Source organism: Polypterus senegalus, chromosome 15 (genome assembly GCF_016835505.1).
Source record: "Polypterus senegalus isolate Bchr_013 chromosome 15, ASM1683550v1, whole genome shotgun sequence".
NCBI lineage: Eukaryota > Metazoa > Chordata > Cladistia > Polypteriformes > Polypteridae > Polypterus > Polypterus senegalus.
In genome coordinates this window covers 131,263,746-131,287,302 of record NC_053168.1, presented here as the reverse complement: position 1 = coordinate 131,287,302, position 23,557 = coordinate 131,263,746, and the positions used below count along the sequence as shown (strand labels likewise).

General features: G+C 38.8%; 1 protein-coding gene across 1 annotated transcript in view; it reads right to left on the bottom strand.

Moving 5' to 3' along the window:
• znf407 (zinc finger protein 407) overlaps positions 1–18,466 on the bottom strand; it is a 528,111-nt gene extending 509,645 nt beyond the window's left edge. Inside the window, exon 1 of the mRNA XM_039737697.1 lies at positions 18,380–18,466. The gene's annotated coding sequence lies outside the window, so the exon portion shown is untranslated. The remainder of the gene's footprint in view (positions 1–18,379) is intronic.
• Positions 18,467–23,557: the final 5,091 nt, after the last annotated feature.

The following is a 23,557-nucleotide window of genomic DNA, read 5'->3' as shown; positions in this document are numbered from 1 at the left end:
AGATCTTCACAAGACACATTCAAGTACACACACCAACTAACTTAACCTGCAAATCTTGCAGCTGTAGGAGAACATTTTCAGAGAAAACTTAGGTGAACACAAGAAGACTGAACAAAACATAAAACAATAAGTAATTGTGAAAGGAATTAAGCCCTGGTTTCTGGAACTGTAAACGAGCAGCAGGAACCTACATGTCACCATTTCACTTATACTTACTCATTTTATTGATTCGATACTGGAAAACTAGAAAACTATTGATTCTCATTTGTAAATCTTTTTAACAACACAATTAACTGTCATGTCAATGAAATGTTCATTGAAAAGTGGAGAGAGTTGCACAACAGACAACATAGGAATTTGTTAAAAATTGTAAAAAGAAACTTGAAATTTCAGCTTGAATTCTTGAACTAATAACAAAAAGGTCAAATCACATCTGAATTTGATTCGTTGACCAAGCACGGCTTTTTTACATTTTCTTACATTTTCTTACATTTTTATTTAAGGTGGTTTAGAGTAAATGTATAAAAACTATTTTCTTTATAGTGTCTGCCTGCTAGGAGATTCTAGGCCTCACAGCTTCTTTTTGCATGTTGTTCTATGTTTAGGTGTGCTTTTCAACTAGTAATCCTTATACCCAAGTACAGATTACACAAATTTGAATCTTGCACATATATTCCCAAGCAGCACATAGCATAAAGCTACACAACATCCAGAAATGAATGCAGTGTAGAAATGAATGTGGTGAATATGTGGATACTAAAAACCACACACCTGAAACTCCAATTTGGACAACCCTTGTAACAGAATACAAATTTAAAGCTTGATGCAGATATGTGTGTTTATAACCATATTAATGCTTTCATTTGTGTACCACATATCATCATGCAAACACGAGTGTCATTTCCTCTGACACTCTGTAGTCTTCAGATACTTTTGGTATCGATTTATCATCAACTGGTTTTACACAAGGCCAGGCATATGTTACTTGGCCTAGGACAATTTCAAGAGCAAATGTTTATGTTCTTGACACAGAAAAGCAAGAAGATCTAATTTCCAATGAAAACAGATGGTTTACCCAGAAAATTGTGAATAGGAAAATTTTGTTTTTTGTTAAATATGTATATAGTTTTGTAAGCGTACAAGTACATGTTGAAAAGTTTTTCAGCATACAAGTACCCATAAAATCATGCAAGTATTCAAGTTATTTGTCCATTTCCTTATCCTTCTTTTGCACTTACAGCCATAAGCAGTGTGCACCTATCGAATATTACAGCCTTCTATCGACAGATGGCAAGACCTGCCATTATGGCTAGTTCCGTATTATCTAATACTCATTGTGGAAGTCAAGACGGTCTGGAATATTTAGAGCACTAGGTGAAATAAAACAAATAAAAACCCAATTCCATTAGGGAAACTAAATAGAATGATAACAGCAACATGAAAGAACTAAGAGTGAAAACCAATGTGTATTCAAAACAAAACAAACTTATTTAATAATGTGATAGTTTATGCCTTAACATCTTGATGCACTTAAAAGAAAAACAGCAAAGTACAATTGCTTCATATAAATATTTTACTGGAGAGCAAGTGGGTCAGGTGACATGCTCCACTTCAAATTCTGAGTCAATTCACATACTTCTCAGGAACAGATACAGCTTGAGAAGTGGAAAAAAAAATACTAAAAATGAGGTTTTGGTCGCACTTTATCGTGCATTTCTGCCCTACTTAACTATCTAGTGTCATTTTAATCTATCAAAAAAATCAAGTGTGGTAAGCTGTGTATTTCAGGTGCTTGCTCTGTCGATCAGCTTTTTGCATCACACCACCAACCCATGCTCAATGTGGCACATCGTGATTAAATTATTATGTAGGCTAATTATAGTCTTCTCTTGTTAGAAAGTAATAAATAAGATTATATTTACATTTTATGCTCAGTAATGTTGTACATTGTGGCACATTTGTGTAGTATGTTAATGTATTATTGCAGGTCTCTGGTTATTTACAACAACTATAATCAAAATGTTAACATATAATCTTTGATTGAACATCTGGTAACCTTAGAAGACTACAGCAATTTGCATGCTTATGTTTTACCTAAACAATGCATTGTACTTATCTTTAGACACCAATATTATCTGAATCTACACCCTCCTTCCTTTTTTATTTACATTAAACTGATAGCATACATGGGCAATTTTACCACTTGATTTTAACAGCAGCCCAGATGTGCACTTATAGACATCTATCATTTGTGACAAATATTAAATCTTTGCAAAAAAAAAAAAAATACAGTTTAACATAACAATTCCTTTGTGAACTTTACAAGCAAGGGAAGTGTTGCCATTGCCTTTAAACTGGGATACTTTGAAAGGATACAAAGAGATGCTCTGAGTACCTTCCATGCTTAATACAAAAGATAAATCTGGTGTCCTATATGCATTTCATCTAACAAGGTTTTGAAAAAAAAAAAAAAAGAATTACAGTTTTTTTTCCATGGCTGCATTTTATTTTTTGTGTTGAAGAAGCAGACTTTAAAATCAGGTAACTGGGTACTTGCTTTTTACTCTGGTTGGCTTGCATGCTAATATGAGCCAACTTTCATTAGATAAAGAGTAGTTATAGCTGATGGAGGGGTGGATCTTTCTTTTGTTCCAGGCCAAAAACTGCTCATTGTGATATTTGTAGATGGAGCATCTTTTGATTCATTTGAGATAAGCTGAACCAAGGAAGCAATGCTCACCATTTTACAAAATTAAAGGAGTTCTCAAAACTGGCGAGCAACGATTCATAATTGCAATTTCTGCCTTTCATACCTCTATAGTGTTCTATAATATCTTTTAATTACACTCACAGAAGGTACAGTAAGAAAATTCTATAGGAAAGTGTAATAAAGACACGAATCTTACATTTTAAGTTGGTATGAAAGGGGATGGTTGAAATTTTACTATAGATCTATCTCTGAATGTTATAAATGTTATTATAGGGACTTCGAAATGATGTCCTTCCAGAGTGTGCTGCACAAAACCCATCCTTGTGACTTTCAACCACACATCTCATCTGTTCTATTTCTTCAAACTGTCTTTTTTTAATACTCTACTTAAATAACAAAGTGTCCTGCACAGCATCACACTAGTTCAAACGCAAGTTAAAATATCAGGGCTTTGTACCCATCCACCTGGAGCTTGTTTTCATGAGCTGCCTGATGCCAGAAAGAGACATGTCTTGATACCTGTACTAAATGCATGTGGTTATAAAGTTTTATTTATTATGAACATGTTCTTCTTAAGTTTGCAAATGCTGGATTTATGTCCAAGTGTCTGTTGATGGCGTTCTCATTTGATAGCCAAGATTCGGCCAGCTCTCTGGCACTTTTAGTACAGGCCTTAAACCTTACTTGTACATTGTCCCAGTTAAATGTATGTCCTCTAGATTTACTATGCATATAGATCAGTGATCGCGAGTCCTTTCTTCTTTCTGACAGCGTTGCAATGTTCCTGTATATGTTTTGCGACTGTTTTTGATGTTTGTCCTATGTATACCACTGGGCATGAACTCCAGCATATGCAAACTTAAGAAGAACATGTTCATAATAAATACAACTTTACAACCAATCCCCCCCCCCAATCACACTGACTTAGCCCCTCCCACGTAATTTTTTCTATATATTGCCTTTGATTCTTGCAAGTCTAAGCATTATCCTCTGATAAAGGTCCCTGGCAGGGGCTGAAAGCTCAGGAATAAAAACAACTTTGTGATATATGATTCATCTTCTCCCTTTGTGGATCTCCAGCTGCAAATATGCAAACCGTATCACATACATACACATACATACATATATACATACATATACATATATAAAATTCACTAAGTCACCCCACCATGGGATACGCACGACAGAGCCCTTCTGCGTCCACCCTCGCTCTCGAGGCATGCGTACTGCCTGCTCATGTGCCCGCACGCCTTAATAGTCTTACTCTCACTGGCATGCCTCCGCATAAACTCAAAATTAAAATTGGTTCAATCATCATGCTTCTCAGAAACCTCCTGCCAGCAAGACTTCTCTGTAATGGCAATAGACTTTCTGTTACCAGCATTCACCGCAATGTACCGGAGTGTAAAACTATCACGGCTGCTACCTCATAAACTGTCCTTATTCCCCGGATTTCAATGACCCCATCGGATTCAAATTTGCCTTTTACACTCAGACAGTTTCCTGTTCGATTGGCCTTTGCAATGACAATTAATAAGGCACAGGGCCAAACTTTCAAAAAGATATGCCTGTATCTGCCAAAACCAGTTTTCACTCACGGACAATTGTATGTTGCTCTCTCCAGAGTTCCATCATTTCATTCACTTGCAGTCATATCCTCAAACCCTCCCCATTTGGACAACTGTGTCTTTCAGGAAGTCTTCACCCATCAGTGAATAATTATGCTGCGTGGGTTGGCTAGTATTATATATTATATTAGACTATGAGAGGCAACCAAAGCCCCAACAGGAAATCCACACAGCTTTTACAGGTTAGGTATGTACCTGTTTCTCAATCTTCCTCTTCTTTCAGCTTGTCCCGTTAGGGGTTGCCACAGCGGATCATCTATTTCCATACCTTTCTGTCCTCTTCATCTTGTTCTGTTACACACATCACCTGTATGTCCTCTCTCAGCACATCCATAAACCTTCTCTTAGGCCTTCCTCTTTTTCTTTTCCGCGGCAGCTCTATCCTTAGCACCCTTCTCCCAAAATACCCAGCATATCTCCCCTGCACATGTCCAAACCAACGCAATCTCGCCTCTTGGACTTTGTCTCCCAACCATCCAACTTGAGCTGACCCTATAATGTACTCATTTCTAATCCTATCCATCCTTGTCACAACCAATGCAAATTTTATGTGTATATTTCTCAATGCTTCTTTCTTTTAATGAATGGGAATTGTAACTGCACATGCAAGGCAGTAAATCAACTGTAAACATCTAGTTACTACAACTACTATCACACATCTAACATGCACTAAAATGATCCACAAACCAGTTGTCATTTCTATCTTTAGTTGTGTGTATCAACAGATCTGCGATTAAATGAATACTGTACCTCTTCTGAACGTACATAGGTTGCCATCTAGTGGTCACTCATTTAAATTACACAATAACTTTCCATAAATACTGTACATTCGAGCAGGTTAATTGTACAGGTTTTTAAAATAATATTCATCCCACCCCGTCCTTAAACTATTATTCAACTAGGAAGTAAATGCTAATAGAAAGTTACTTCTGAAACAAACTCTCAATGAGCAGCCCAGTTAGCCGTGACTTCCATGCATTCGGTATTCACTCCACTGTCAATTCAAATTCCGCCGTTGTTTAAACCATGTGTTTCAGTGAAAAGCACGGCAATACTGTTTACTCCACAGGCCATGCCTAACCCAGAACCTGCAAAAATTTCTAGAATGACTAGTATAAAAGAACAAGCTATTAAACAGATCATGTATTTATCCATTAAAAAAATAACTTCTGTTATAGCCTACAGTTACTTATTAAGCAACTTACAAGGTGGACAAAATGCAGAGTAACCACAGAAATGCACACAATGTGTTTAAAGTTTTTATTGAAAACAAAATGTCAAGCGGCTAAAGATTACCGGTAAGTTACAAATAAAAATAACACTGTTTAGTAAAGAGTCACAGAACAGTTAATATAGACCCATATTAAGTACTTTTATAAAATTAAATTGGGATTGATACGTTTTTATTGCTGTTTGTGAACATTTTATAACTTATATTAGAAGGACATAAAATGTCTTTTTAGCAGAGTCTGAATGCTTTAACGCATTTGGACTCGGATTCACATATATATGAAAGACATTTCCTAGGATTAGCTATGTAACTATCAAAAAATGAATTTTTGCAGAACCTCAAATCAGTGAATTTATTCAAAATAAGAATTTCGATGACTGGCAGACAACATAAGAAGGTAAAATTTCAAGATTATTTGCAGGCATTTCTTGGGGATTATAAAGCAGACAACAACCAAGAAACAGTGGATGATCTTCTGAAGCTGTACAAGGCCTTGGAGATGCAGCATGTCTCTAAAAATTCATTTTTTGGATTTTCGTCTAGACTTTTTACCTGGATATCCAGGAGAGGTCAGCAAAGTGTGTGGTAAATGGTTTCGTCAGGACAACTCTAAAATGGAAAAGCGATGCTAAGCCAAGTCCCAGTATGCTTACTATCCCCATCATGCCTATATAGCATACATATATGTTTACTGTACATTTTAATCATGTGTCACTTAAAATCTTTGTGCGATAGACAAAGTCTGATTAGATATTTGAATTCGGTATGATACATGCTGTAAGATTTGTCTATACTAAATCATGTGACAAAAACAGTTACTTTGTGTAATCACATACTTTAAAATTATTCTTTTTAAAATGACTGATTGGATAGCAAACAGTCATATGTGTATATTAATAAAAACAGTATACAAAGGATTTAAGAGTTAATGTGCTATTTTTTAGTTTTATAGGAAACTAAACTACTGTTACTTTTCCTCCAGTTTCAGTTTAAAAAAAATCAGATCACTACTTGATTTAATTTACACGTTACTGGAATTTCCAGTTTTGTTAATTTTCAGAGTAATTATTCCACTGAACTAGTACAAATTTAAATAGTATGTTAGTTTCCTTAGTAGAAAGTGTTTCCTAAAAATAAAAAAATATAAAAAAAAAAAACTCAATAAAAAACGGGTTGTTAAAAAACCTTTACATTTTTTCCTCCATTCGATCCGTATAAATGTCCTTAACTCAAGAGTCAGTCAGTCCCATTCCATGCTATTTTGCACAAACACAACCTCACACTTTAATCTGCGGGCAGTGTCCCAGCGTGGCGCCTCCGTACAGCCCAAACAGGCAACGTAATCCACTTGGCCACTCGCAGACAACGCTGCCACGTTTGGATTCAAGCATGTGTGCTGGGTACCTGAAATTATTCTCACAGTTATGATTTTTTTTTCTGTCTTCTGTGTGCCACCGAGTGCCTGTGTCCGAGGAACGAGAATCGTGTTCACTTGCTTGCCATTACGTAGAGTTTGAATTCTGTTAAGGCAATGGACTCCATCACGTGTGGGTCTTGTCGCCGTTCCGGTTCGTGATTTTAATGCACAGAATATCAAGACACACCTGAGGCTGGTGGAGCAACCAGTCTAGTCGGAACACCGAAGTTGTGCATCTCTGCTGTTTGCAGGCGATATCCTATTGCTGCCATCTGTGATCTCATGCACACACTGTACCATTTTACAGTTGAGTGTGATGCTGTCAAGGTGAATATTTGCACTTCCGAACCTAAAGGTACGGTTCCTTTCAGGTAAGGATTTGAGCAGCTGTCCCACATGGAGAAGTTCCAGTGCAATACTACCAGTGCAGTGTAAGTGGTTTTGCAGATGTTGTAGCTGACTTTAGTGAAGAAGCAGGTGGTAAATATTCAGACAAAGCTTTTAACATACCTGTCAGTCAAAATCTTCCTGCTCACCTATGGTCATGAACTTTTAGTAATGGCTGAAAAATTGAGAGGAAAAGCATGAAGAAAAACCTTCTGAGATTTGTGGAAAATCTGTCCTTAACAAGTTTCCAACTGTGTTCAAATTTCATTTTAAAGTAACAGCTAGTATCCACTGTATTCACTCCTTTCACATGTTTAAACACTTCACTCATGTCAGCTCTTAATCTCCATCTGATTAAACTCCTTCAATCTGTTCTCATACTTCATACCTCTCAGTTCCAGAATCAGACTAGTTATGCTTCTCAGGTCTTTCTCTATCACTATTGTCATCCATCCATCCATTATCCAACCCGCTAAATCCTAGCTACAGGGTCATGGGGGTCTGCTGGAGTGTCATTTTTTTTGTAATACAGAGATCCAAACAGTACACAGTACCCCACGCAAAGCTTCGCTAATATTATAAAACTTAAGCATAACCTCCCATGACTTGTTCTCCACACATCATGCTATATAACCTAAAACCGTATTATCCTCCTTGATTGTTTTTGTAATTTTGATGTAAACACCCTTGTTGATTGCTTCAGTACACTGTTTTGATGTTGATAGTGAAAAGTCCACTATGACTCCTATGTCCTTATCATAAGGGGCACTTTCAAATTTTTTTGAACTCGCATTGTATATTCAAATCTAACATTTCTGCTCCTTACATGTACCTACATTAAAATTCATTGTCCCAAATCTGCTTAAGTTTGTATGATACTAGCTGATTGTTGTTGCCCTTCCACCTAATTCAGTATCATCTGCAAACTTAACCAGCTAATTATGTTCTTATCTAGATCTCCATGACAGGTTGAGGTGCTCAGCAACACTCGAGGACTTTGTAGAAGAACTTATGCTTTTCTGGATTGAGAAGAAACCGTAGAGATTGTTTGGACAAGCAGTTAGGCTGCCCACTGGACACGCTGAATGAGGGAGGTGTTGTCAGGCACAGCCCACTAGGAGAAGACCAATGAATATACTGGATGTAAATATATGTCTCTATTTGGCTGGGAGTACCTGAGGTATCCCCTGGAAGAGCTGTAAGAAGTTGCCGAGGATAAGATTTCCCAGTTTGTCCAGGTTAGGTTGTCACTATGACCATCACCAGGAAAAGTAGACCAAAGACAAAGATGATGCACTAAAATGCAATTTAAAGTTGTTGGTGGTAAACAACTTGCCTGTAAGTAAAGCTTGTTTAATTCACTATAATACCCTTTTCTATAAATTACAGTCAATTTTTATGATAATGCCTGCTACAACAGCTTATCTTTGTTAATTTCCTGAACCTTACTTATCACTGCAGGGTCGTGGGAATTAAGACAGAACTGAAATGTAAAAGTTAAGAGACAATGTTAGTGCAAGCAACCAGAGCTCAAAGCTGGGTCAACGCTCAGAATGTTTCTGGCAATCAATACATGCAATGTTCCTTATGAAACCCAAAGATAAACTGTCATTACAATACAATAAATTTTGAACAATTTCCAGCATCATTGTATTTTTGGTAGCCTGGCAAGTATTAGTAGAGTCAGCAGCATCCTTGCAGTTAAGGTATCACTTGGAAAACTGCAGCAATTCTGAGAGTGTAGTGAATACTTTATCCAAAACCGCTGTGGCACGCGGCTGGGGATGGTACCCAGACGGGACGCCCAGGAGGACCAGAGGAGGGCTTGTGCCTCCTCCAGACCACGAGGGGACGACCGCCCTGGCTGTGTTGGGGGCCACGGTTAGAGGGCTTGGAAGCCCAAACCTGACGGGGCCCGTGGTCACGCCAGGGGGCGCCCCAATGCCTTGGAAGCCCTGGACCTCAGTACTTCTGCCAGACCAGGAAGTGCTGGGGGGGGAAGAGAAGCAGGGAAACCTGGATGTGCCCCAGGTGCTTCCCGGCAATCTCCGGCGGAAGTGCCAGCTGTATCCCCAGAAGCACTCCAGGTGTCCCTGCTTCTCTTCCCCCCCAGCACTTCCTGGTCTGGCGGAAGTACTGAGGTCCAGGGCTCCCAAGGCATTAGGGCGCCCCCTGGCGGTGACCACGGGCCCCAACAGGTTTGGGCTTCTAAGCCCTCTACCCGTGGGCCCCAACACAGCCAGGACGGTCATCCCCTTGTGGTCTGGAGGAGACACAAGCCCTCCTCCGGTCCTCCCGGCTGGGTACCACCCCCAGCCGCATGACACACAGCTTATACTCAAAAAAAAAAAAACTTACTATGCTCAAATAAGGCCACAACCCAAAAAAAGGCTACATATTGGCCATTTTATGTAACTCTGTAATTATTTATGTAACAAAGAGGGAAAGACAAAATGCATTAAAGTATTATTTCATAACTCCAAGAAGGCATCTCAGGGAACTATGAGGTCACAGAAACACTAGGACTGCTATTTAGCCCTCTACTGGAATGACATGCTCCCATGATGTCTATCAAAATCTAGCCTTAAGGTAAATCAGCTTATGTTTAGAATATTAATTAGTGAGCATTTCCATCCAAAAATACCATTTCACATTAAGAGTCAATACACAAATACAAATTCATTGGGTGACAGAAGAAAGCAGGGTATTAGCATTACCTTTTTCACTCTCTATCCATCAAAGTTAAGTACACTGTTCCTTTGTAAATGCCAGATGAAAATATCTTAGGACTCATAAGTATCAGAAAGTCAGACAACAAGAAACAAAACAATACTGAGAACAGAGGGAGTATACAAGTTATCATTTTAATAGATAACTATTGGAGGTGCAGTGAAAAGAGGTCTAAAGAAGTATATTAATCAATTCTTATTTTTAATTATAAGAAGAAAATAACACACACAAGCAGAAAAAAAACTAACATACAGGACATTATTAACATATATTTAGAATTAATAAAAAGGAATAGGCACTTTTAAAGGGACAGTGTCCTTTTGACAACAAGATATTGAGAACTGGTGCTCTCAATATTAATCAACATTCTACCACGAGATTGTATAAGCTGTGATGGATGTGTGCATTATCTGTCATTCCCTTTCTGCACTTTGATTAGGGTTTTAATATTTCACAAAAGATAAAGATGTTTAAAAATGTGTATTTCACTTTTTGCTACTGAAAATAACTGCATGCATCAACAACTTCTTGCTAGAAGTCAGAAGGCCTTTTTCTGCAATCACTCCCCTTGCTACACTAATTACTTGAATCATTTTATTGGAAACTTCCACTGCCACTATTTTCTGTTTTCCCTTGTGTACCAACAAGTCATTTTTTAGGTTCCATGCAAAACAGGATCTGCTGTTTGCTAACAAAATACCGAAACAGAGACAAGATAGTTGTGCACTTGGCAGGTAAATGTCACTTTTTCTGAAGGAGACCCAGCTAATGATTGCATTATGAAAAAGGAAAAAAAAGGTCACATTGCTTATAATATGCAATATTGATTTTCAAAATTCATCTTTAAAGGTAATTACTGTTATGTAGACAAGAGATTTTACAGATCTCTTTTTGTATAGAATATTGGATCTTTTGAAAGGAAAGCATTCTTTATAATCATTACTTTTATAGATATAGATGATGCAATCAACATTTTTTTTTTACCAGACAAGATAGAACTATACACATACAGAAGCCTTTACCTTGAAAAGGTTGGCCGTGTCATTCTTGTAACATGGCTGAAAGATGTGTTTATTTGTATAAAAATAGGTTGTACTTATCTGCTGCCATTTTCCCTTATAGCAGCCCTTCTTAACACTGAGAAAATTAGGTATGAAAGAAAAATAATTACTTTATAATGGCCCGGAGCAGCAATGTGTGGCAATGGCTTCAAGAATAGATCACTATGGCTCATTAAGCACTAAAGCAAGGGACTTCTTAAATTTAAAGAGTTCTAACATTTTCTGGGTGATTTCCATTACAGAATTGGAGTTAACAAAGTTTTTAAAAAATATATAAATGATATTGATGGTGAGTGTTTACAGCTCATGGTGACTTAATTAGATATTTGCAGATCTATCTACAGTATATCTGGATTTGACCAGAATCTGGATGCCCAAGCACTCCCGTGATCATTTTTCCAATTTAAATTGTATTAATTTAGATAATTCCAGCTATTGTATAAATTCTTAACCGTCTTCTGTCAGACAATTAATTGCCATCTTATCAGCGCATGCTCCAAACTCCTCCTCCTCCTCCCTATCAAGACTAGCACCAAGTGCGAGTAGCAACCCTGTACATCTGAAGCACATTATAATAAACTGCATATTTACAGATTTATGGCCACACCCAGGCTGAGTCAGAAATCCGAATCTGGCTATAGTTCAAACGTTGTGTTTTATGCCTTTTTGCAGCTAAATTCTGCTAAACTAAATATAAACTGCAGTTAAATCATTGATTTAGGGAATCTATTTTTTCTGTTCCACAGGATTTATTTTTTTATTGTCCATGAATTATGTATCGATTATAAACTGGAATCCTGTTCTTTTCTTTTGTAATGATTATGAAAGCCAGGATATAGTATACATTTATTTTAAGTGTATCTTATGTTTTCTGTGCAAGGAACCATCAGTGATTTATACAACATTACCATTAACTAGCTTCTATTTACATCCATTGGTCCTTGTCAAAGAAATTAAAGTAAAATGTGGCCTGCCTATTTCCCTTCATAATCTGAAACAGTGCTGTCATACCCCCCTTTTATTCTCAGTTTACCAACACATAAAGGATTAAAATGTCTCTAAAATATTCCATAACAAGGCAGCCTTGAATACGTCTATTAGCTCATCTCTGCATTTCTTCTACAGGTAGTGAGTGCAGTTATGTTCTTCTGCTAAAGCTACACTTAATATTGCACATGTGGCCTCACAAACACTATCCAAAGCATGATCCCAGTGTTTCTTGTAGTGTACTACAAATTTTAAAGGCATCCCTACCTAACAGCACAGGTAAGTGTTTCTTCATATTTTTAATTAATCATACTAATTGCTTTATTTTTTTTTTTCTATTACTACGTCTTTTCTGTCTTCTTTTTTTTCTCTTCTTAACATCCCTGGAGGCACTTAGTCGGCTTGAGGAACTGAGTCATCACATACGATGAACTTGTTTTTGTTTTGTTACATCCTGGATTTATGTGTATTTTCTATTTTTGTTAATCTTGAATTACTGTTTTATTATTATTTGTTAATGACACTTTGTTCCCATAAATGAGCAGCTATTACATTCACTTCATGGGTGAAGACACAGAAAGGAAGGCCACCATGATGTCATAACTGCAAGGTCCTCCCTCTGGCTTTATAAGTAGCCCAGAGAAAAAGATTCAGAGCAGTGGTTCATTGACATTTGTTGAAGTCTAACATATTACATACAGGCCTCTTTTCAGATAAAGCTTTGCTCAAAGAATGTGCAAGTCAACTGGCTGGTGTCCTCACAGACATCTTCAACACATCTCTGAGCCAGTCGTCAGTCCCAACATGCTTCAAGTCGACCACCATCATACCAGTGCCAAAGAAGTCATCAGTGACATGCCTGAATGACTACCGACCAGTTGCACTCACACCAATCATAATGAAGTGCTTCGAAAGGTTAGTCATGTCACACATAAAGACTAATCTCCCTGCCTCCCTTGACCCTCTTCAGTTTGCATACCGCTCAAACAGGTCAACTGAGGATGCCATATGCTCTGCCCTTCACATCTCCCTGACACATCTGGATAAAAAAGACACATATGTCAGGATGCTATTCATAGACTTTAGCTCTGCCTTCAACACAATCATCCCTCCAAAGCTGGTTGTAAAACTGAGCAGGTTGGGCCTAAACACCACCCTCTGCAATTGGATCCTGGACTTCTTGACAGAGAGGCCCCAGTCAGTTCGGATGGGCTACAACACTTCCAGCATCATCACACTGAGCACTGGAGCACCGCAGGGCTGTGTGCTTAGTCCACTGCTCTTCACCCTGCTGACTCACGACTGCACAGCCACGCACAACACCAATCACATCATCAAGTTTGCGGATGATACGACGGTGCTGGGACTGATAAGCAGGGATGATGAAAGAGCATACAGAGATGAGGTGAAATGGCTGTCCGCATGGTGTGAAGACAACAATCTATCTCTCAATGTCGACAAAACAAAAGAGATAATCGTGGACTTCAGAAAATCACGTCCTGCCCACATCCCGCTCAGCATCAACGGTTTAGATGTGGAGATTGTTAGGAGTACCAAGTTCCTCGGTGTGCACTTAACTGAGGAACTTACGTGGACACATAACACCTCATCACTAATCAAGAAAGCCCAGCAGAGACTACACTTCCTGAGGCGGCTGAATCAAGCACGTCTTCCCCTTCCATCCTCACCATGTTCTACAGAGGCATCATAGAGAGTGTCCTGACCAGCTGCATCACTGTCTGGTATGGCAACTGCAACATATCCGACCGCAAGCGCCTGCAAAGGATAGTGAAGACAGCAGAGAACATTATTGGGGTGCCTCTCCCTTCACTACAAGACATATTTTACAAACGCTGTGTCCGCAAGGCCTGCAGCATTGTGCAGGACCCCTTACACCCCTCACATGGACTTTTCACACTTCTGCCATCCAAGAGAAGATATTGCAGCATCAAAGCCAAATCTGCGAGGCTGCAGGAGAGTTTTACCCCCAAGCTGTTAGACTCCTTAACACCAGGCTGCCCCCTGGGACCTTCCACACGGCCTCAACCTCCTCTACAAAACAGAACTTTTATACATGAAAACCACTATCCTGCAAAGAACTGAAAATCTCATACTGACCTCTAAGGATTTATGAAACATTCTGACCTGTCATTGTTTACACACGTCTTAAACAACTATTATCATACACTGATAATTTCTGTATTATCTATATCTATTATTTATTATTTATTTACTTATTATATTACATATCTTACACATCAATATTGCTGCTACTTGTTTGTCCTATCTTTGCACAATGTCTTGTCTTGTTTGTTTGTGTTTTAATTATAAATTTTAAAATTTTTATTCTATTTTTAATTTACTATTTGCACATCATGTTGTTACACTGTGGACCCTGAGCTTCGCAATTTCGTCTATCTGTATACTTGTATATGGTTGAGATGACAATAAAGTTCACTTTGACTTTGACTTTTGACTTTGAATTCTACAGCCCAGTGTATTATTAATCCATGATAACAAACCAATCATAAAGATCAACTGTATAATGAGTTGACCAACCTGATTAACCACAACAGAAACCAATGTACAAGGAATGATATAGGCAAATACAGACAAATTAAAAGCTGAGGGGGAAGCAAATAGGACAGTCTAACCTTCAAATCATCAATTCTTACATCACAGCAAAAGTGAGCATTGCAACAAAACACAAGATGATCAACATGCATCAGCAGGATCCATCCCAAACTTAAATTTGGTACCAGGAAGGAGTTGAAAGATGCTATATGTTGTTAGCTTGTTAATCAGTCTACTGAGAAAAAAAAGTCAACTTCACATTCCTCTAAAGTTTCTACAACTACAACACAATCAGTGTAACACTCAGATTTCTAAAATTAAAACTTACTAAGCAAGGTTCATGTTAAACAAAGCTTCAAAACAGCAAATAATTCCACAACTGTTAAGCTAGTATCACATTATGTGACTTCTCGTGGTATGTCAGACTTGCTGACCGCAGTTGCTGATTTTGTAGCTGGATATGTCAGTTTAAACACCTGACAAAATCGCTGAAGAGGTCTAATTTACCAACTGAATGGTGACCTCCCAGCACACTTGTGCTTGTCCCTGTTTGATTGTACTGGAATGACTTGCACACTGCCAGGAGTATGTTGCTGGGCATATCACATTATGTGAATGAAAATCCTAGAAGCGTGTTACCAACTGCCTCTGACTCACTATGATTGTGTGAAAATTTATAAAAAAAAAAAAAAAAAGGAAACAAACAAATGAGAAAATGACAACCATCAATAAGTGAAAAAAGAAAAATCTCCAACCCACACCATCAGCCCCATTCTGAGATGGCAGAGAGAAGAAGCAGAGAAAAAGAAAGCAGTGCTGTACTAACAAGATGCCTCCCTTCACGCCCCAATTAAAGCAACACAGATGGTTCTTAATGTGTCCAACCCCTTTCTCAAGGGATGATACAGTAATTGAAGAGGACAGATAAAAGCGAGTGGCTGAATGTTCTAATAAAACTAAGATTTAAAATAAATTCTTCCTGGCAAGTAAAGTCTGTGGAACTCTATAATTCTAGTCACTTAGTTTTTGTCACATGCCTAACGGTGGCATGTTACACAAAAACTGCTACATACAGAATAACTGGTTATCATGTCCAGCAGAGGCAGCATCATTCTGAGAGTTTGAAGAAAAATGCAATAGTATACATATAAATCTTGAGAGGAAATACAGAAAGCATTCAGCCAAAGACACTTCCAACTAGTGAACATTTTGAAGCAACCCAGGCAAAGCTCATAGCTGGTAATTAAGAGCTTGTGGCCGAATATGAAAGCTGCAGCTTGATAAAGCTTGAAGTCGTCTGCTAAAAAATGACAAAAGATAACAGTTCTCATGTGCAAAGCTGGCTGAGGATTATCATAAGGGAAACACTCATGGATGGGCTATTCGATAGATAGATAGATAGATAGATAGATAGATAGATAGATAGATAGATAGATAGATAGATAGATAGATAGATAGATAATCATGAATAAAAAAGTGCAACCTATTACTTGTGTGCAAGAACTACAAAAATATACACATTTTTATAATGATATAATACTGTAATATAACACAACACTATCCCTTTGCCAAAATGTCTATTATGTTGTAAATGGCTAAAGGGAAAGAGGTTGTTATTGTAAAAGGCATTATACATTATGATGAATTCAGACAAATACGGCCCCCCTACAGGTTCTTACCACATTAGGATGAAAGGAGCTGATAACGTAAAAGACTTTGTGACCATACACAATGGGGATGATGGGCAGCAGTAGTCATTACAAATTACAATGCAGTTTCACTATATACAACATCAACAAGATCAAACTAGGTCTGGTACAGTATGCAGCATAATTCCTGGTCCAGGCTTTGGTCTTGCAACTCTCAGCTGGCAGAAGTACCAGTATGTGTCACCAAGCCACTATAGATGATTTCAACTGCAGCAGCACGTCTGCTGTTAAACCTTGTGAGATGGGCACATCACTCCCTTTTTCTGATTGTTACACTGGCTCTGTGTAGTGGATGTTTAAGAAATGTATATTTAAGAAATGTTTGAAGGCTCTCTTCTTTGGTGAATTTCTGTCTGATAATAGCTGTAGATTTTTTTGTAAGGAAGAAATTGTAACAATCCTGTATTTTGTTCTGAGCTCTCTCTCCCACTTGTATAGATCAGTTTTATAACCCTGTCCTGTAACACTCTTTCCCAAACAGTCCCCCTAGACTTATGCGTATTCGATTATGTTGACTTCTTTTATAAGTCAATTTGGATAAAAGCATCAGCCAATCAAATAAACCTAAATATTGTGATGACCTCCAATTTTTCTCCTATCATCCTTTCTACCTTCCCGTTTATTTTGATGTCCGAAATCCCCTGAATTACTGTTCCTCTTAAAGCAGATTACAGCACAGATCTCGTGGCTAGACTTCTACATAAACGTTGGCTAAATAGGGTGTAAACACTTATGGGTACTGATAGTGCCTTGTTTTTATTTATATGTGAGCAGAATCTGGAAGATGATATTTTAACTGTCGAATAAAGTCCGGGGGTTAGCGAATTAAAGACAATACACAAATTCACGATGTCTAAAGTGTTTTGATTATTTCATGTCACTTTCATATATTTTGGGCACTTTTTAATGTTGTACTTATATGTGACGTCACGGATACACTTCAATTACATTTGAGTTCAATGCAAATAAAAATAACTACAGTATATAATCCAAACGGCAGATTATACAATAATGTAAGAAAACTGCAGGAAGTAAATGCTTTTCACTGACGCTATAGATTTCAGACATAAGGCTGATTCCACATTTTCTAACTTATAATTTTAGCTTGTCCGAAACCGAACGATCACGTGATGCGTGAAACCAGCGATAAGCTACCGAGAACAGCAGCCATCAACTTCATAATTAAAGGGTAACTAAAGCCTAGATTCTGTTAGCGTTTTAATTTCAGAAAGCAGTTTCACAGAAAACTGTTGATTCGAGACTGGTAGCAAACAAGTACGCATGCGCTACTCTTTAGCAAACGATATTTTTCTCTAATTACCTCATCTCTAGTAAATTAATATTTTCGGATGACAGAACGTTACTCTATCATGTTTATTTAACTACACAGATCTACATCCGATTCCAAGTTTGGATACACCTAAACCCTAAATATGCGTTGAATTCGTGAAGTATATCAGTCTCTATCTTTATAACCAAATAGCACCGCAAACTGGCGAGCTGTACACGGACGGTGCCACGGACGCCACGTTTTCTTTTCCACCCGAAGGCTCACTGAAACTACTACAAAAGTTCTAAATTTATTCCAGGTTCGTACGATCAGATATCCAAAAGCGGCTTCCTCTGAACCACTCCGGTTAAGGTCTTCACACCTCAAAACCCCCAGCATAACCTGTTTGAGTGACACAGACTCAACCAATAAAAACTCGAATCTCTTTTCCCCTAATACCAAGCCATCCAATCCACAAACGAGAAGGCGTAGGCCTAAAAGACTGGCCCAGAAAACGACGGCAGCAGAGAGGCCCAAAAAGCCTTAGTGGAAAGCGGTGGCACAAGCAAGTTAAACGTCAAACCCTTTCATGAAATAGAACCTTCTGAGTTCTCTTACAAGTATAGACAAATGCATTCATATGTAACAGACATGCTGTAATAATATGATACTCACCGAAATGGCGATGTTTCCTCAGTCCGCTCGCTATGATCTTAGTCACAAGTGGCGTGCCGTAGACGGAGTCCTGCGTCACTACTCCGCTGATGGCGGGCAAAACAGTTCGCACCGCAACTTCCGGTTCCGTCCTACCGCGACAGCGGTAATAAACGAAATGAGCTCCAGGGACGAACGTTTGTTTTGATGGGTTAAATTAATCTCATGGCATTTAGTTAATCTGTGTGTGTGTGTGTGTCAAGTGTGCGTAGCGTATTCAATTACAGAACTCCAATATCACAGAATTTACATTGAAATCAATGCGGTTAAATGAAAAAGGGGAACAGGCTTTCATGGGAAATGGAGTCTTTAACTTTTCGCAAATCGTGGGTAAACTTCGGGAGTATAGAATACACGTTACAATTAGTTCGTCTGTTATTTTGTATTCTTATTTATTTAAAACTTTAACAAAAATAATTAACCATAACAGGTTTTCATATACTTGTTGAGGTTTAAAACATTGTTAAAATAGTCATAACAAAGCAGTTAACATACATCCTCAATGTCATTTCTGATGGTAACTGGAATATACTGTATACATTACCAGTATACAGTCTTGGTACACGAGAGATGCCTTGTTTTCATTTTTTAACCAAGATACCATTAAATATGCCTTTTTTTGACGCCGTAAGATGGACTTGGCTATATTCAAATGATGAAACCTTTAAATTTACAAATGGACAGGTCCGACTATCTTACTGCCACCTACAATCTATTATTGACAGCAGCGGCGCAATGTTATCCAAGCCAGACGTTTCTATGCCTATATGTATTGCTTGTCAGCCTGTCATTGTCCAACCCACAATATCCTAACACAGGGTCACGGGGGTTTGCTGGAGCCAATCCTAGCCACCACTGGGCAAAAGGCAGGAACAAACCCCGGGCAGGGCGCCAGCCCACCGAAGAGCACACACACCCACACACCAAGCTCACACTAGGGACAATTTAGGATCGCTAATACTCCAAACCTGCATGACTTTGGACTATGGGAGGAAACCCATGGAGACACGGGGAGAACATGCAAACTCCACGCAGGGAGGACCTGGGAAGCGAATCCAGGTCTCCTTACTGTGAGGCAGCAGCGCTACCACTGTGCCACCATACTGCCCATATGCATTGTTTGCCCATGTAATATTTAATAACATATATAACAAATATTTAATAACATATATATATAAGACATATATACATTAGACATATATTAGATATATGTATATACAAAAGACCTGTGTGTGTTTGTGTGTATGAAACTGTCCACTCTGCTCACGCTTAACCACAGCTACTAGATGGCATATGCACTTTTAAATTTTTTTAACACTTGCATGCACCTCAGTGCTTAATATAAAAGATGTGTGTGTGTGTGTACGGAGCAGTCTGCTCTGCTCACGCTCAACCACAGCCACTGGAGTTGGTGTGAATTCTACAGATGATGTAGAAGTGTACATAAGTGTGACCTGCAATTGGTGAGATTGTGCATGCATGCACTTTTAATTTTTTTAAGTGCTTGCATGCACCTCAATTCTCGTTCAGAAAACAAGCTACCATACGTTTACCTAAGACAGGTTCCAGCCTCTCCCGCTCAATTTATACCACAGCTGCACTCAATTACACGTCCATCTTGGACAAGATACAATCTGTCCGAGCACACTTCACTGACTAGGGAGTCTTTGTGTGTGGTTTTTGTCCCAAAGATCACATGTAGCTAGTATATACTGTATATATATATATATATTTATATATAGTGGCGAATAGCCAGGGCCCTTGGTCGGCTGGGACACCTCCAGGCTAAGAAGACCAGAGGAGCAAGTGTGACTAGAACATTACCTCCCCAGAACACTAGATGGCAGTGCCCCTGGGTTGCAGCGGTGGCTTGGACTCCCACAGGGCTTCATGGGAGTTGGAGTTTGGTACAGCCCTGTTGGGCGTCACCAGAGGGTGCTACAACTGCTGCCAAGCCCTGGAGAGCAGCTCTTCTGCCACACCCGGAAGTGCTACCAGAATTATGTCATCAGATACCAGGAGCACTTCGGGTGCCTTATATAAGAAGGTCAGCAGACACCACTCAGGGAGCCGAGTCGAGAGGTGGGAGACAAAGCTTGCTGAGGAGGAATGGAGGAGAAAGAGAGAAAGAAGAACTGAGAGATAAAGAAAGAGAGTGAGAGACAAGGAAAGAAGAAAAGAGGAAAAGTGTGTGTTTGGGCTGTTGGGGTCACTGAACTGTAAATAAATCACGTCTGCTTTTTGTACTTGTGCCTCCAGTGTCTGTCAGTGTTGGGTTAGCGTGGCTATAGCACCATCTAGAGGCCACTATATATATATATATAGAGAGAGAGAGAGAGACCACCTCAGTTTTTTCAGTTTTTATGGAAATGCTTTTATGTCTTAATGTTTCATGAAATCAAGGCATAGAACAAATAAACAATGGCAAAAAAAATAAGACGAACAGTCATTAAGTGTACTAAATATTATTCTTATTTCTGATTAATCAAAGTAGACACCTTTTGGTGAAATAACAGCCAAACAGTGGTAACCCTTTTGATTCAGAATGCCAGTCACTCTGTGCAAGTCATCAACTCTACCTCCAGCAAAAGAACCCCAGTCCATCACACTTCCTCTTCCATGTTTGACAGCTGGCGTCACACACTGAGGAACCATCCTGTCACCAACAAGCACCTTGCACGATGAACCAAAGATTTCAGATTTTGATTCATTGGTCCTATCTCACAAGCTGATGACCCTCAGAAACTTGTCTTCTAATTGGGTTGTGACTTTGGGTTTGCCAGATCTCTTCCTATCAGTGCCTCTTCCAGTTTCCAGTTGCCTTTGGATTGTGTAGGACACCACCAGACTCACTGACGCTTTGATTTTTTTTTGCAATTTCTCTAAATGAAAGGCCTATATTCATAAGGGTAATCATGCTCATTTTCTTGACATTATCACTGGAATATTGTCCAAGTCGTACTTCATAGGGTGTAATAACCCAGGTTGTTCCAACTCTGCTTTAAGAATGACAGAGATTTTTTAAGTAATCAGCATAAGTCGGAACACCTGTGCAAATTAGTTTGCTTCAACTTTCAAGGCTTCATTTACTTTAATTGCTGCAGAACATTTGAAGGTTGTAACCTATTAGTTGTTCCCTGAAGATAGCGCATTTGTAATATTCTGATATTTCTTTTTTTTCAGTTTTTGCTAACCTAAACTTTAAATTTAAATCTCTGGCAGTATACTGCTTACCTTTTCAACATTTTAGGTCATACATTGCATTTCAACTGATTAGATAGATAGATAGATAGATAGATAGATAGATAGATAGATAGATAGATAGATAGATAGATAGATAGATAGATAGATAGATAGATAGATAGACAGACTAGGGGGCAAATGCTTGCTTCACTCACCCAATCCCAGGCCTAATACGTGCCAGCCAATTCGCATCTCTGCTACTCACGTTGTGAAGGGGATGGGGGCTGAATGCACGCTAAGGAAATGCAGACGGATCAGCTGCGGTCTTGCTGCTGGTGAGTTGCATGTTCTGCTTGTCATGCTGTACATCAAACATTTAAAAGCCTGTAGAGCAGCTGTCCTATTGTCTCACTGCCTTGTCTCGCAGGACGTTGAAGTGTCTTCCAAGAAGATCACGTCTCGACCCAAGATTTTTTTATTATAATAGATAGATAGATAGATAGATAGATAGATAGATAGATAGATAGATAGATAGATAGATAGATAGATAGATAGATAGATAGATAGATACTTTATTAATCCCCAAGGGGAAATTCACATACTCCAGCAGCAGCATACTGATAAAAACAATATTAATTAAAGGGTGGTAAAAATGCAGTGCAAGTTAAACAATGCAGGTATAACAGACAATATCATTATATAATGTTAATGTTTACCCCCAAATCCCCCCGGTGGAATTGAAGAGTCACATAGTGTGGGAGAGGAACGATCTCCTCAGTCTGTCAGTGGAGCAGGACGGTGACAGCAGTCTGTCGCTTAAGCTGCTCCTCTGTGTGGAGATGATCCTGTTCAGTAGATGCAGTTAATTCTCCATGATTGACAGGAGTCTGCTCAGCGCCTGCCGCTCTGCCACAGATGTCAAACTGTCCAGCTCTGTGCCTACAATAGAGCCTGCCTTCCTTACCAGTTTGTCCAGGCATGAGGCGTCCTCCTTTTTTATGCTGCCTTCCCAGCACACCACCGCATAGAAGAGGTCGCTCGCCACAGACGTCTGATAGAACATCTGTAGCATCTTATTGCAGATGTTGAAGGACGCCAGCCTTCTAAGAAAGTATAGTCGGTTCTGTCCTCTCTTGCATAGAGCATCAGTATTGGCAGTCCAGTTTATCATCCAGCTGCACTCCCAGGTATTTATAGTATATATATATATATATAATTTAAATTTTAAGTAAAACTGGAACAGCTGATGTGCTCTCAAACCTTTGACTGGTTGAGCATATATATTTGTACAACATCATCCACATAAAGCAACAACTGGACACCCTCACATCTGCACCCTAATATCCTTTCCATAAAAACCACACACAGTAGTAGTGACAATAAACAGCCTTAAAGGAATCTGACACCCACAGTGAATGAATTTGACTTAACACCACGCATTCGGACACAACGCTCACTGCATTCATACAGGGAATGAATAGCACACTAGAGTGACTCCATATTCCTGTACAGTGGCACCTTCCACAAAACACGTTGAGGGACATCGTTATATGCCTTTTCTGAATCTACAAAACACATGTAGACTGGGTCATCATACTTCCATGCACTCTGCAGCATTCTTTTGTTTTAAGGAATGGTAATGATTACCAATGAATACCACTATACAACTATTCCCAGACAGTCCAACTGCATGCTTTTTAGATTCTAAAATGTTATCAGAGAAGATGAAGGGGTCTTTTTCTGTCTCACTTTATTGCACTTATGATAGTCTTTTAGATCTGATTAGTGAACACACAGACCAACAATCCTAAAATAAAGGTGGTTCTTATACAGACAGCTCAACATTGTTTTCACTATAAAAAGCTGCAATTTCACTGTGATCACATTGGTGATGTAACATTCCAAAGCAGTGCTTGTTTATTATCAGGCATTTCTCTCTTATTCTCATTCATGCAT